Source organism: Mycteria americana, chromosome 2 (genome assembly GCF_035582795.1).
Source record: "Mycteria americana isolate JAX WOST 10 ecotype Jacksonville Zoo and Gardens chromosome 2, USCA_MyAme_1.0, whole genome shotgun sequence".
NCBI classification, from domain to species: Eukaryota; Metazoa; Chordata; class Aves; order Ciconiiformes; family Ciconiidae; genus Mycteria; species Mycteria americana.
Genome location: NC_134366.1, coordinates 145,450,157 through 145,456,701, shown reverse-complemented (window position 1 = coordinate 145,456,701; position 6,545 = coordinate 145,450,157).

Genomic DNA, 6,545 nt, shown 5'->3' with positions numbered 1-6,545 from the left:
CTGACAGTGTTTGGTCTGTCTGTCTCTCTGGTTTTGCCTTTATTGTTAAATGGGCAAAATAAAGACATGACACTTTTAACTGTATATACAGGTACCCACTATATTTTTCCTAGGGTATCTCTGCAAGTATCTCTTCAGATACTCTTTCCAAAGCTTATTATAAATTATTTTTGAACTGAGGCCTACTTCACCCACTTTTAATGAAGACTATTAGGAATACCAACATGCATGCCAACTTACTGCAGGAGCTATCATTAGCTGAGTGACCAAACTACTCAATTTAAGTAGAAACCAGATAGGTCAAGAGTTCACAGTTACTTTGCAGCCCTTTGCTTGTTTCATTAAATCCATCAAGGATTTAAAGCAGCAAGTTATCTAATAAGGCAACTTCCAGAAGAAACATGATAGCAAAGGTCAGAGCGTTTCAAGCAGGAGCAGGATCGCTGCTGAAAGGTTTATGAACTTCCAACTAACTGACTGACCTCACAGTATTGCAGGTCCAGACACATCACAGTCATTAAAAAAAGTAGCCCCTTCTCAACTGACACTATCTCTATGACCTTCTCAGCATTTGAATGGGAAGGAAGGCAGAAATAATTTAGAGGTGAGATTTGCAAAACTGGCTAAATGAACTTGTGATTTTGAATATCCCTCCCAGATGTGATTCGCATGGGGATATAAAAGAAGGCAGTGGAACAGGAAATAAAGGAAGAGTAAGGATTTCTGCCTTGAACAGAAGATGGTGCCTAAGAACGTGATCCCGTACAATAATGCCAAGCGGTAACACCCCAAGAAATGTGGTTTGAAGGTGTGATAAGATTTAGTTTGCGAGAATAATAAAATCTAATCGAAGGTCAGATTGGGACTGCTGGAAGAGAAGCTAAAATTGAAAAAAAAAAAGAAAAAGTAAGAACGGCAGTTCTGAAATGAAATGCAGCAAAGAATAAAACACATTTCAGCAGCAGCATTGGTGTTTAGATCTGAAAATATTGGAAATTTTGATATTCCTTTTCTGCTGCTGTTTTTAAAATTAAAACCCAAGATAATTGTCAATTGGTCACAAGCAGGCTAGATTCAATAAAGGTTAAATATGGAGTTTTACTTCCCATGAACTCTATTTGCATGATGATTATAAAGTAAAGATTTTGGTGATATAACATAAAACAGGATTGGAGAAGTCAATTTTTTTTGGCTTACAGATTTATGTCAAAGTATTGTAAATACAAGTGACATGAAAAATTAGCTGATTTATTGCTAATGTGATATTTTGTCTTTGAAGAAATTACATTTGGAGATCTTCACGTCCTCTCTGCACATGCAAGATAACAAAGAGGCTGTAAATGTCGGGGATGTTAAGTGCTTGGAATAGCTTTTGTGCTTATCTGCAACACAAAGCAGTCATCCATATGTAGGATAACCATATACACCATTTCGATGACTTTAAAAAGGAAACTGTTTAGCCGGAGTTGAGAGTTGCTCATGCACGCTACTTCTGTGAATATTCCTGCGTGACATTAGCTTACAAAGAATCAAATTCAGAACGACTAAGTGTTTCAAGGGTTGTGTTGAGCAAACACATAGCATTCTCCTCACATGCTTAGCTAGCTGATCTCTCAAAGCCTTACGCTGATCTTGACAGCATTTGTCTGTTCAGGTGTATCTGTTCAGGTGTAACAAGATAATGTTGTACTGCCTCATCTGATCTGTTTATCTCTAAAGGCCAGGTAGTGTTCTAATGGGATATAACACAGGCAAAAACATAGGCAATATTTTAAGTATTAATGGGGCATAGCACCTTTCCACGTCACAGTATCTAAATTAGCCCTGCTGAAGATAATGGGGCTTCTCACTTGAATGAGACGGGGAGGATATGGACTTCTGAATTTTATTTAAACATCTTGGCCCAGAAAACAATATGAGAGAATGGAAAATTACTGCTATACATATGAGAAAAGCTACAGCTTCTTGTTGTTTAAGATACCTAGCATGTATATGAGTACGGAACAGGTATGTCACACTGTGTCAGATAGAGAAATGCCATTGACAAGGTATCAGGTTATAGCAAAAAACTCAGATGTGTGCCAAACTATGGAAAGTATCACAGACATGTATGGAAACTCCAGCAACAGACAAATACTTTCTGGCATATCTGCAAGAGCAAAAAGAGCTCAAGTCTGGTTCTGCAGGGCCTGTCTGCAGAAGTGTTGTTAGCTTTCCACCATAACTACCTGAGAAATGTCTGACTGTGTATTTCCTTGCTTTTTGCCCCTTTCTGTGGCATGGTGAGAGGTACCCTAACGCCCAAAAGTTCTGGAATAGGCCTCCTAATATTATAGACCTAACAAGATCTAAAAGATGCTGTTAGTATGGATGCTCTTACATTAATATATGTGGTTATTGATGAGACTATTCTCAGTTCAATTAGGCAAGTGAAAACTCACATGCTCAGCACTATGTTGTCATGAGCCATACGTACCCTGGTGAGTAAAACACTGGTACCAGCAGAGGAAATCTGTTAACACCAGAATAAAATAAACACAGCGCCAGTGCTGATCCATATTCATCTGTAAGCATCTAGAGCACAAGTCTTACGAGGAGCGGCTGAGGGAGCTGGGGTTGTTGAGCCTGGAGAAAAGGAGGCTGAGGGGAGACCTTATCGCTCTCTACAACGACCTGAAAGGAGGTTGTAGAGAGGTGGGGGTCGGTCTCTTCTCCCAGGTAACAAGTGATAGGGCAAGAGGAAATGACCTCAAGTTGCACCAGGGGAGGTTTAGACTGGATATTAGGAAATTTTTCTTCACTGAAAGGGTTATCAAGCATTGGAACAGGCTGCCCAGGGAAGTGGTTGAGTCACCATCCCTGGAAGTATTTAAAAGACGTTTGGATGAGGTGCTTAGGGACATGGTTTAGGGGTGGACTTGGCAGTGTTAGGTTTACGGTTGGACTTGACGATCTTAAAGGTCTTTTCCAACCTGTACGATTCTGTGATTCTGTAAAATGAATCTGTTCAACACATTATAGGACTTCTGCAGTACAACCATTCCATACACACAAGACATGACAACATTTAATGCCAGAAACTCCAAGACTATTACGGTTTTATTAAAGTAATTCACTTGCACTGAAATTTAAACCTTCACCCAGGAATGGGAATCTGAATTTGTATCTCTTTTTAAACATTCAGGCACAGAATAACTGGAAAAAAAATCCCAAGAATGGAAATTTTACCTGAACTATTTGATTATAAAAACTCTGGATACATCTACTGTGAGCTTTAATCAGACTGACATTTTTTCTCTCCTGAGATATGTTTGATCTTGGCCCTGGAAGCCTAGAGCTGATGTTCAACCCTGGGCCCAGAACACAATATTCAAACACCTGAATTTAGTTCTAATAAAAAAAAAAGAAATGTTGTGATAAGAAAGTCCAATAAGATCTAGAGAACCAGAGCTGCTGTCAGAAGACAGTATTAACAGTATCAATGTGACAAAAGGAGAAAAGTTTTAACCTGGCAGCACATCTACAGATGAGAAAATATTTGCCTCTCATGAGTTGAAGTCAATCAAAGACAAGATAAATATGGGATAATGCACAGCAGTGAATACTGCCTTTTAACTAAGATTTTTAGAAGTCAAGTGCTGTGCTTCCTCTTCAAAACCAGTAAGTATTATGTCAGCAAGAGAAGCAGTGTTCCTTACGGTCTTCTTCCACAGGATATTCTCCTTTATATTTGCCTGGAACGAGAATCCATCTCCAAGGTGGTGAGGAACACATACTTCCTGTGATACCCACTCCTGAATAAGGCAATTGATGCTATCCATGCATCTGTGTGAAATTTTGTCCTTATCCAGTTGCATGTATCACCTGACTTGGAAATCCCAGAAAGCTTCAAGACCCCAAAAGAGGCACTACTGAGAACCCCCTCTATGTGAAACACTTGTATACTGTCAGGAGTAAATACAGAGAGATGCTTGGCCTCTCAATGAACATTCCTGTCACATATTTCACACCATCTGACCATTTCACGGACTCCCACCAGAAACTACCTGCTTTTGTCTCTCTGCATGCTCTACCATTAACTGTGTATGGATACAGAAAATATCCCTTGGTTTCATACCCTGTAAATAGGCATTTGTTCTCAAAATAAAAATCAAATAAAAGAAAACACTGTAATTTTGACTGACAGGAAAATTATCATAACAGGAGAAAAAATTGGTAAAAAGTTGCTGTTCTTGTTCCCATCTATCTCCCACACCCACATACAGATTAAAACTTTGGTCAAACAGACTTGTTCTGAGTATACGGAAGGACATTCAGGCTAGGTATTAGAAAATAAAATCTTTCTCCCTTGATCCTAATGGAAGCTATCACAACAAATTTACCAATTTCTCCAAGTATACACAGAAGACCGTAGTTCAGAAATGCCATTCCCTGGTGGTAAAAAGATGATTAGGAATTAATAAGCATAAATCAACAGTATCAGGGAACAAGGGTAGATGCATACCCTTCCAAAAATACAGCCACCAGACACACATAATATACCATGAATTAGTATCAGAAAAGACAGTTAATATATAAGACCATCAAATTTTTATTATTTCTGGAGAATTGTATACAATGACCAGACAATTTTGGACGTCCAAAAAGAAGAAAGGTAAGTTAAAGGTCTGTTACTATGCTTTCTGGGCAACATGGCTGATCGAAGAATTTTTAAGAATTAGATTTCTTCTGTTGGTACACTGAGAGTAAAGTAGGTATATATAGTTCTAAAAGCTTTTCTGCAAACATCATGGCTCTTTTTCATATTTATATTGAACGTATTTTCCTTATTCCTACCTAGCACTTCTTGGATGTGTTATTGCCAAGTACTGCTGGATACTCAGAAAATATATGGCTATAAGTTTTGAAGTACAAACCATCTATACTTCCCAAAGGAGTTATTCAGATGAAAAAACAAACCAACATGTCTTTTTCATTGCAAAACTGCCAAATAAATAAACAAAACATAGGACTACACAGAAAACCACAGGATTTAACTTGTGTTTATTCATCCTCTGTAAGAGATCTCCTATGACTCGTTCCTTGGAAGACGCTGTTTATCTCCTCCAGCTTCTGTAAGGGCTTCTTGAAACTCTCTAGCCTTTTTCCCTTTCCTTCTCCCTTGCTCATCTCTCATATATGCAAATCCAATATTATCTCTAAATATCCATTCAGATGGATAATCTTCATGCAGATATGTCTTTGGGCCAAATAAAAATCTTGGCCTGTTGCCAGATTTCTGACAATTAACTTCAAGGTCACCATGGGAAAAATGGTCTTTTGACACCCTTCTTTGCTTGGGCAAGAGGGCTAATACCAGTTACCAATAATAATTCAGGCCTATGATCTAGGCCTCATCCAAGCTACATGTAAATCTTTCCAGTTCCTTCTGTTAAGATACTAGGGTGCAGAGCTCATTCATCTAATCAGCTAAAAATTAATTGAGACTCTCAGTGTCTCACACCCTCACTGCTGCAGTGTCCTTTCCTCCAGCAATGGCAAACACAACCTTTCCACTGTTTGCTAAGATCATTTTCTTGTTCTGTCTTTTAGATTGTGTCACCACCTCTTTGAATCCCAAATGTCTTCTTTGTCACATTAAACACACACAACTTGCTTTGACTTTCAAGGTCCTTCACAAACTTCCTTCTCCTGACCTATTAGCCAAAACTGGGAATCAAAGTGCCAGCTCTTGTCTCTGATGAGCAAGTGTCCATTTATGTTTTCAAGCAAGCATGAATTTAGGCATCCCTTCGTGCTTGGGAGAAGCTCTACAAAAAACACTCAGAAAACTCCTTGAAACTGTCCTTTTCCATGATGTCTTCAAAAATGAAGCAAGATAGGCCTCTATTTTCTGATTTCACAGCCTACTATGGTGGCTAACACTGTTCATTGTCTTCTTTCATGTCTTCATTGTCTCTCATTTTAAACGTACCATGATTTGATGGGGTTTTTTTAGATGAGGAATTATCTTCTTTTTCCCTGTGTTTCTACATAGTTTAACACAACAGCTTTCTGGTCCATAACTGGGTTTTTATGCTATTTCTAGATTAGCAAGTAGTGTGAAGCAGCAGGAGCTGATATGGCCAGCAGAATAGTTGTTGCTGGGGACCTGACATCCATACTATAAACATTTCATGAGTCCACTAGCTGCTCTCCTGGACAGCAGGTTCACTTCCAGTTCAGTTTCACCTAAAACTGCTCCACAATTGCAGCCAAAGCACAGTAAATGGGAATGGCATGGAGATTCATTTAAAAATGACATTCCTGATCTGAGGTACTGTCATGGTTTAACCCCAGTCGGCAACTAAGCACCACACAGCTGCTGGCTCACCTCCCCCCCACCCCAGTGGGATGGGGGAGAGAATTGGGAAAAAAAAGTAAAACCCGTGGGTTGAGATAAAGGCAGTTTAATAGGACAGCAGAGGAAGACAACAACAACAACAACAACAACAACAACAATAATAATAATAATAATAATAATAATAATAACAACAACAACAACA